General features: G+C 41.7%; 1 pseudogene; it reads right to left on the minus strand.

Moving 5' to 3' along the window:
• Positions 1-5121: 5121 nt before the first annotated feature.
• Positions 5122-9534, minus strand: LOC137058281 (uncharacterized; annotated as a pseudogene).
• Positions 9535-10090: the final 556 nt, after the last annotated feature.

Genomic DNA, 10090 nt, shown 5'->3' on the forward strand with positions numbered 1-10090 from the left:
ACCATTATAAGAAAATGCTTAACGTGGCTTAATGCACTAAGACAGTGTTAAAAACACACCAAACTCAGGAAATATCATATTAATACTGTCTTAGTGCATTAAGCCACGTAAGCGTTTACATGGTTTTCTATGGGAGAAAAACGCTTAACGTGTAATAAAACGCGTTGCGTTCATATTCTGGGCTCACCTGATTTTTTGTGCATAGTATACTCAATTAATATGATATTTCCTGAGTTTGGTGTGTTTTTAACAGTCTTAGTGCATTAAGCCACGTTAAGCGTTTTAGCTGTGGAAAATCAGCCAGTAAATCGCATGCAACCCATAGCAACGCGCTATGGCAACACTTAGACCGACTGATAAGAAAAAATAAACAGACATTTTCCGACTTTTGAGCCATTCGTTAATATTGTACACATTGTCATGTTATTATAAGTCAAATTTATTTTGTTTTATTGACCACAAATATTATCATTGATATTTGTCTGAGAGGGGCACTTTTGATTTATTTTGAAAAAGGGCTAGGGCTCGAGCACCCAAAGCTCCCCCCTCTGCACGTGCCCCTGTTCAGTCTCACACTTGGCACAGCACTTGCGATAGTATTGAGCCTAGTAATGACCAACAGTTACAGAAATCAAATCAAGACTTAAAAGCTTTCCTGTTATCCGAATGTTTTTTTTAATAGGCTATATATTTTCTGATCTCATGTTGAAGAATACAAAAAGGTTTGTTTTCTATATTTGTATTTATGTATAAGATATTTAGTGAAAAATGTTTAGACTTCAGTTGTCTCACCAAGTCAGAAAACAAAATGAATTTAGCCCTTTGGAAGATTCAGTTCGAAGGCCGGTAAGCGCCCTCTGGAGGAAGAACACTGTATCGCATCTTTGGGACAGATACGGATAGGCTTCTGTGCATTTGTGAATCAAGGCCACAGAACGACAGTCTCAAAACATTCCACAGGTACAAAAGCGCATATTCAGGGGCATTCTAAGAAGAACACCAATGCAAAAGACTCGTGATTTACTGTGCATTAAATTACAGGTGTGTAATTTACACATAATTAAATGTGTGTGTGGATCTCTCGCGTGCATTTGTGGATTGCTTTGTGTGTGTGGATCTCTCGCGTGCATTTGTGGATCGGTGCGCGCATGTGGATCTCTCGCGTGCATTTGTGGATTGCTTTGTGTGTGTGGATCTCTCGGGTGCATTTGTGGATCGGTGCGCGCATGTGGATCTCTCGCATGCATTTGTGGATTGCTTTGTGTGTGTGGATCTCTCGCGTACATTTGTGGATTGCTTTGTGTGTGTGGATATCTCGCGTGCATTTGTGGATCGGTGCGCGCATGTGGATCTCTCGCGTGCATTTGTGGATTGCTTTGTGTGTGTGGATCTCTCGCGTACATTTGTGGATTGCTTTGTGTGTGTGGATCTCGCGTGCATTTGTGGATCGGTGCGCGCATGTGGATCTCTCGCGTGCATTTGTGGATTGCTTTGTGTGTGTGGATCTCTCGCGTGCATTTGTGGATTGCTTTGTGTGTGTGGATCTCTCGCGTGCATTTGTGGATTGCTTTGTGTGTGTGGATCTCTCGCGTGCATTTGTGGATTGCTTTGTGTGTGTGGATCTCTCGCGTGCATTTGTGGATTGCTTTGTGTGTGTGGATCTCTCGCGTGCATTTGTGGATTGCTTTGTGTGTGTGGATCTCTCGCGTGCATTTGTGGATTGCTTTGTGTGTGTGGATCTCTCGCGTACATTTGTGGATTGCTTTGTGTGTGTGGATCTCGCGTGCATTTGTGGATCGGTGCGCGCATGTGGATCTCTCGCGTGCATTTGTGGATTGCTTTGTGTGTGTGGATCTCTCGCGTGCATTTGTGGATTGCTTTGTGTGTGTGGATCTCTCGCGTACATTTGTGGATTGCTTTGTGTGTGTGGATCTCGCGTGCATTTGTGGATCGGTGCGCGCATGTGGATCTCTCGCGTGCATTTGTGGATTGCTTTGTGTGTGTGGATCTCTCGCGTGCATTTGTGGATTGCTTTGTGTGTGTGGATCTCTCGCGTGCATTTGTGGATTGCTTTGTGTGTGTGGATCTCTCGCGTGCATTTGTGGATTGCTTTGTGTGTGTGGATCTCTCGCGTGCATTTGTGGATTGCTTTGTGTGTGTGGATCTCTCGCGTGCATTTGTGGATTGCTTTGTGTGTGTGGATCTCTCGCGTGCATTTGTGGATTGCTTTGTGTGTGTGGATCTCTCGCGTGCATTTGTGGATTGCTTTGTGTGTGTGGATCTCTCGCGTGCATTTGTGGATTGCTTTGTGTGTGTGGATCTCTCGCGTACATTTGTGGATTGCTTTGTGTGTGTGGATCTCGCGTGCATTTGTGGATCGGTGCGCGCATGTGGATCTCTCGCGTGCATTTGTGGATTGCTTTGTGTGTGTGGATCTCTCGCGTGCATTTGTGGATTGCTTTGTGTGTGTGGATCTCTCGCGTACATTTGTGGATTGCTTTGTGTGTGTGGATCTCGCGTGCATTTGTGGATCGGTGCGCGCATGTGGATCTCTCGCGTGCATTTGTGGATTGCTTTGTGTGTGTGGATCTCTCGCGTGCATTTGTGGATTGCTTTGTGTGTGTGGATCTCTCGCGTGCATTTGTGGATTGCTTTGTGTGTGTGGATCTCTCGCGTGCATTTGTGGATTGCTTTGTGTGTGTGGATCTCTCGCGTGCATTTGTGGATTGCTTTGTGTGTGTGGATCTCTCGCGTGCATTTGTGGATTGCTTTGTGTGTGTGGATCTCTCGCGTGCATTTGTGGATTGCTTTGTGTGTGTGGATCTCTCGCGTGCATTTGTGGATTGCTTTGTGTGTGTGGATCTCTCGCGTGCATTTGTGGATTGCTTTGTGTGTGTGGATCTCTCGCGTGCATTTGTGGATTGCTTTGTGTGTGTGGATCTCTCGCGTGCATTTGTGGATTGCTTTGTGTGTGTGGATCTCTCGCGTGCATTTGTGGATTGCTTTGTGTGTGTGGATCTCTCGCGTACATTTGTGGATTGCTTTGTGTGTGTGGATCTCGCGTGCATTTGTGGATCGGTGCGCGCATGTGGATCTCTCGCGTGCATTTGTGGATTGCTTTGTGTGTGTGGATCTCTCGCGTGCATTTGTGGATTGCTTTGTGTGTGTGGATCTCTCGCGTACATTTGTGGATTGCTTTGTGTGTGTGGATCTCGCGTGCATTTGTGGATCGGTGCGCGCATGTGGATCTCTCGCGTGCATTTGTGGATTGCTTTGTGTGTGTGGATCTCTCGCGTGCATTTGTGGATTGCTTTGTGTGTGTGGATCTCTCGCGTGCATTTGTGGATTGCTTTGTGTGTGTGGATCTCTCGCGTGCATTTGTGGATTGCTTTGTGTGTGTGGATCTCTCGCGTGCATTTGTGGATTGCTTTGTGTGTGTGGATCTCTCGCGTGCATTTGTGGATTGCTTTGTGTGTGTGGATCTCTCGCGTGCATTTGTGGATTGCTTTGTGTGTGTGGATCTCTCGCGTGCATTTGTGAATTGGTGCGTGCGCATGTGGATCTCTTGCGTGCATTTGTGAATTGGTGCGTGCGCATGTGGATCTCTCACGTACATTTGTGGAAGGTTTTGATACTGTTTTCTCTCCATATACATATAAAAAGCAATGAGTCATATAAATTGTACTTACAGTGAGAGTGCGTACAGTCAGCTGAGCCCAGTTCTGTCCTCTGTGTGTGTGTGTGTGTGTTTGGTTGGTTATAGCTTCCTGTAGCTCCAACCCACCAACCCATCTGATGCTTCTGCAGAGCTCTGGTTGGTAGAATCAGGCACATGGGCCGTCCTGCAGCCGCAGCTGTATCCACCCCCGACACTTCTGCACAGCTCAGCACAGTGTACATTAGCACAAATGTCATTCAATCTACAGAGGAAAAAGCCTTATCAAAGCCTTTTTTTTGTTTCTATATACCAGGGATGGGCAACGTCGGTTCTGGAGTGCTACTGTCCTGCAGAGTTTAGCTCCAGCCATGAAAATATAAAGCGTTCACTTTCTGTAGGCTATCCCTGCTTTTATGACACTAAAATCCATGTCAAAAGTGTTAAAGAGGTCATGGCATTTTCTTTATTTATAATTATTTTAATGTTCTTTAAGGTTCACTTATAATGTTAATACATTTTTACACACACACACACACAATATTGCCAAAAGTATTGGGACAACCCTCCAAATCATTGAATTCAGGTGTTCCAATCACTTCCATGGCCACAGGTGTATAAAGTCAAGCACTTTGCGTGCAGACGCTTCTACAAACATTTGTGAAAGAATGGGTCGCTCTCAGGAGCTCAGTTAACTCAAGCGTGGTACCGTGATAGGTTGCCACCTGTGCAATAAGTCCATTAATGACATTTCCTCACTACTACTAAATATTCCACAGTCAACTGTTAGTGAATAAATTGGAAGCAATTGGGAACAACAGCACCTCAGCCATGAAGTGTTAGGCCATGTAAAATCACAGAGCGGGTTCATGCTGAGGGTCACACTGTGCAAAAGTCGGTGACTTTCTGCAGAATCAATAGCTACAGACCTTGGAGAGTGCGTGGAATTGGTTTTCATGGCCAAATACACTCACCTAAAGGCAGGGGTGGTAAAAGTACTCAAAAGTTATACTCGAGTAAAAGTATATATACCTAAATAAAAAAATACTCCAGTAAAAGTAGAAAGTCCTCCATTCAAAAATCACTTGAGTAAAAGTACAAAAGTATCCAATTTAAAACGTACTCAAGTACCGAAAGTAAAAAGTAAATATTCAAATTGACTGTAAATATCAATAATTAAGCAGGTCAATTGTTTTGGAAGTGATATGCAATGGTTTATTTGAACAAATGATAAGATTAGATACTGCAATTAAGAATTTGTTAGATTTGCAATCATAAGAGATAATGAAGCACCTTAACGCAGTATAGAGGTTGAACAAGCAATAGACATGTTCCATAACATTAGCTGCTTCAAACAGAAGATAAGCAAAGGTACAAGGCAAGACATTTTCAGAATATCAATGAGGAAGAACCACCTCTTTAAGTTGAAATATCTTATAAAACACACCATTAAGCTACACAAAATACTACTCAAGGTCGTAAAAGCTTCTGTTCAGCTTTAGCAGAAGCTGATTTTCAAAATTGCTAGAGTCCATCCTGGCTCTCCTAGGGCTAAATAAAAGTCCTGCCGTACTAAACAGCCTCTCACATGCCGCTGAGGCAGGAAGAGGTGTGTTTAACCTGATGTACAACTTGCAGATGGAGGGAAAGGTCTTCAGCAGGCCAGTGTGGTCAGCAGAGCATGCCAAATATCCCTCAAGTTCTTTGGAGCTTTCTTGTGCGTTGGACTTGATGGATGAGAAAAAGTCGTCATCATCAGAAGAGGTGGAATGCAAGTTGGTGAGGGGATGCAAAGGCTCCATCTCCATATTGATGTAGTCCAGTCCTGAAAAACAATGCATGTCCCATACACATGCAGAAATTGAAGAGAATGACATTCAGAACATTAGTTAATGATGGCCAAAGGACATACTTTTCATAGTTCTATTTTTAACTGTTATTGTAATTTGGCAATTGATATCATCCATGATATCATTCTACACCGTTAACAGACAATAAACTTCCACCTCAGGGATGCATAGGAACCCAAGTTGTATTGTCATAGAATGCATGCAACCTATCATGGCATATAATTCCTTTCCTATTTGCGTTATTGTGTGTGTTAATCTATTGCATAGGTTATATTTTTATTTTTTTATATCGTTCTCTTACCCAGCCTAACCTTTAATAAGAGGAATGGAGTGGGGCTACGAGCCCGGCCAATGAGCCCTGGCCATTACATGGACATTGGTATTGCACTGGTCAAACAATGAACTGGTATCATATTGTAATATAACGATTACAAATAAATAATTATACCTATGACCACCGCGCACCTTTAATGTGAGGTTTAATGCATGAACTACCATCAATGCACAGTAGACATATTTATATAGTATAGTATATAGTATATGTATATAAACATATAGTATTTAGGTTTTTGAAAATAAATTCAAAATATCTGTTCAAAAGAAACACGCTTTGCCTTACCCTTTTTGAGGATAGTTTCATCTTTGGTCCACATCGTTTTGAATTTTGGCAGCAAGATGGCGGCTGCAATCAGCTCTGGGTCTTCCAAGATTTCACTGAAGCGGTTCTTCAAACCCAGTTGAATGCCATCAACAAGTGGCTTGGAAACCTTTAATGATGGCTTGATCCTTTCAAGTTTTGTCTTTAGTTGAGTCAGAGTGGGAAGAAGCCATCCCATCTGTATGTTGGTTTCTGCTTGCAAAATATCAATGGCCTTGGCCATTGGACTCATGATTGCTGAGTATTCCGTTAGAAAGGCCACTTCTGTTGGATTGAGCCTGAAACACAAAACAGTTAATTTAAATCTGGGGTAGTCATAGTGATAGTTTAATCAAATGTTAGGTAGTAGCTTTAGAATGGAATAGAATTTTCAATTAGGGATTTAGGATTAAGGAATTTAGGATGTTAAGAGTGGGGCAACTGTAGTGGGTTGATTAGTGTGGGGTAGATTCAGTGAATAACTGTGCTGGAGTAGTTAATAAGCTTAAGAGTTGGGTTAGGAGTGGGAAAGTTGTAATGGGGCAATTTAGTGAGTATGTATTAGTTACAAGTATGTAGAGAGGCTACAATAAAGTTGGTGTCATGTGTCTAGCTTATAGTGTAGAAGTAGTGGCATCGGAAAACAATCCCAATAAACAAAGATACAGTACTCACATTGGAATTTTGAATGCTGTGCAGACATCTCGGATGGCTCCCTCTCCTTGTTCTTTGACGATCCTCACTATTCTCTCCACTGCAAAGAACATCGAGTTCCATCTGGTTGCATTGGGCCTTATTAGCTGAAGTTTGCATGCATCTATGATGGTTTCTGCAGCTAAAGAGGATCGTGCACTTTTGTTCCATAGTGCCTGGCACTTTGAAAATGTGGCTCTGGACACTTTTTTGTAGGCTTCATTCGAATTTGCCTTTAGAGCATCTACCATTGACACCAAATTGAGAAGGTGGCATGCGCAACGCTGATGCTTGGGTAAATGATAGTCAAAACCATCGCCTACATCAAGCACACTTGCCACTTCTTGGAAGTTAACATCTTCTTCCTCTTCTTGAATCTCCTCCTCATCTCCCTCGCCCGAGTTGCTTAATTCTTCAGTGTAAGTCACATTGTTGTTTTCATCCTGCTCTCCGTAAATGCGGAATGCTTTAAGAAAATTCGACCCATTGTCAGTCGTTGTTCTAACAATCTTATCACGGATCTGGTACTCTGCATGGATGTCGTTTAATGCAGCCGCTAAAACGTCAAAAGTGTGGGAGCCTTTTAACTGCCTACATGCTAGGGCTACTGAGCACCTGTCTAAACTGTCAGGATCAAGCCAGTGAGCTGTTATGCCAATAAAGCTGCGCCTTCTGGTGGTCCAGCAGTCTGTGGTGGTCGCAATGTATTCCACCTCACTCATTGCCGCAATCAATTTCTTCTTCATAGATTTTGTAGCTTCAGCTATACTTGATCGTAGAGTGGGGCGTGACATGATGGTGGCATTGGTGTTGGAGGTCGTGGATCAGGTCTTTGAATGCTTGTAGGTCCACCACACTGAATGGTTGAAGGCCTTTAACAACAAACTTAATCACTGCTTTGTTTATTTTCACTTGTGACACCTGCTTGCTTGACATATCCAACTTGAGCTGTTTGCTAGTACTGGCAGGAGGATTTTCGTGCCAGTTTCTCTTCTGTGAGCTGTTATGACACTGCGTCAATTTAGAGTAACTCTCTAACTGATGGGGATGTTTTCTCTGCAAGAAAGATACAATTAATTAATAAATGTGCATTCCCCTAAGTATAAAACTGTTAATAACAACCATATAGCCTACATGTGACTTGCCAGCTTTATTGAAACATGGTTCAAGTTATCAATGCAGTGATAGCTAACACTGTGTTTCCCAAAGGGTGTGCTGCCTTACTGCCCAGATGTAGCACAGGAAAAATCCATATTCACTTTTTAAAAAAATATTTTTATTGGCTGAAACTGTAGGCTTACCATTTCTATAAATCACATTTTAATGTTATTATTTCTAATAAAAACTGCATAGGCTACATAGAAACAGGCAACATAGCTGCATTCAATAGAGTATGGTTATCTGCTGTTATTTTGTGAGCTGTTTAATGTCATGGTGGTGTGCAGTGAGATGTTTGGGTAAAACTTTACAATATGGGTGCACTAATATGCTTTAATTCATGCTTAACTAATGCAACAATAAATATGAGTTAATGTATGACTAAATAATTTATTAATGATCACTGCATCAGCAACTAATGAACATTCTATATGATTAAAAGATTAAGTAATCATATGTTATTAGTTAAATGTGTCATAATCATTTTCTAATAACATTATATTAACTAATAGTGTAAATGCATATGTTAATTACCACAACGGGTCAAAGCCATGCAGTTCAGTTTCCAGTTGTCTGCTTTAATTAATCATTAGCTAGTGATTTGAAAAGGTGTCATTATGTTAATACTTTACTTGTTGACGCACATGACTATATTAAATAATTCAAAATTAATTCAAAAGCCATAACCACAATGAAATCTTACGTAACAGTTAGTTAATAGTCATGTGCCTCAACAAGTAAAGTCATAACATAATGATACCTTTGCAAATTGTTAGCTAATGATTAATTAAAGTAGACAACTGGAAGCTCAAATGCATGGCTTTGACCCATTGTGGTAATTGTAATATTCAAGTTGTTTGAATAGATCTGTAATTCTGCATGTTAAGCAGTTCCTGTATATAGACACCCACATGTGTTTGAAGTGATCCTCGACTCTAGTTGTCTTTTTTCTAAATAATACAGTAATTAACAGATTAATTTACACTATTAGTTAATATAACATGTTATTAGAGAATTACATGACACATGTAATTAATATAAATTCATATTTTACTTAATCATATAGAATGTTCATTAGTTACTGATGCAGTGATCATTAATAAATGGTTTAGTTCTTCATTAGTTAAGCATGAATGCTTGTCAATGCATATTAGTGCGTTACCACGACTGTTAGCTATCATCAATAAGTTATGCTTTAGCTAAATTTACTAACGTTAGCTGTTTACAAGCCACGTTTGACGTTTCAATATGAAATCATTCGGCTGACAATAGTTACAATAGCTGTAACTAAGCTATTGTAAGCAATAACATTAACATCAACTCACCTCAACATGTTTTCTCAGATTTGAGGGTGAATTTTTAAATGCTGAAATTTCATTCACCCGTGGCAGGCAAAGAAGACATTTCAGCCGATAAGAATCTCCCTTGACCTGAGTGAATTCGAACATATCCTTGAGATACGGCCATGGGTGATATCTCTCGGGTATCTCGGGACCATTGTTGGCAGCGAGAGCCGCCCCTTCACCAGTTTCTGCGGCCATCTTCCACTTCGCAAATTCGCAATGGCGAACTGACTGCTATGTGAGCGTATGCTGGGAAAGAGCTTGCGTGCGGCGCCTCGCGCGATATTTTTATTCAAAAGAAAACGTACTCGGTTACTTTCGTAACCTCGGTTCCCTGAGACAGAGGAACGAGTATTACGTATGGGAAAAACTCCTTTTCTCGAGAATGTGAAGCAAAACTTTTAATAAAGGTATCTATGTAAAGCGCAGTGAGCTGCACGGCCATAGCCCAGCGCGAGGAGCGCTCTGATTGGCCGGGCCGCGGCAACTGCAGGAACCTATGGTGAGGCGGCTGAGAGGAACGAACCAATGGGGGGCGTTCCAGAAGCCCGCCGAAAAAGGTGCTTATATTTGCATACAGGAGGCTATATAAGACCCTAATTCGCCATAGGTGTCAGGTTTTAAGATCGACTGAAGCGATACCTGAGAAGCATAAACACGGCACGGAACGTAATACTCGTTCCTCTCTCTCAGGGAACCGAGGTTACGAAAGTAACCGAGTACGTTCCCTTTCGAGAGAGGTTCCTCGTATTAC

The sequence above is a fragment of the Pseudorasbora parva genome, chromosome 22 (genome assembly GCF_024679245.1).
Source record: "Pseudorasbora parva isolate DD20220531a chromosome 22, ASM2467924v1, whole genome shotgun sequence".
Classification (NCBI taxonomy): domain Eukaryota; kingdom Metazoa; phylum Chordata; class Actinopteri; order Cypriniformes; family Gobionidae; genus Pseudorasbora; species Pseudorasbora parva.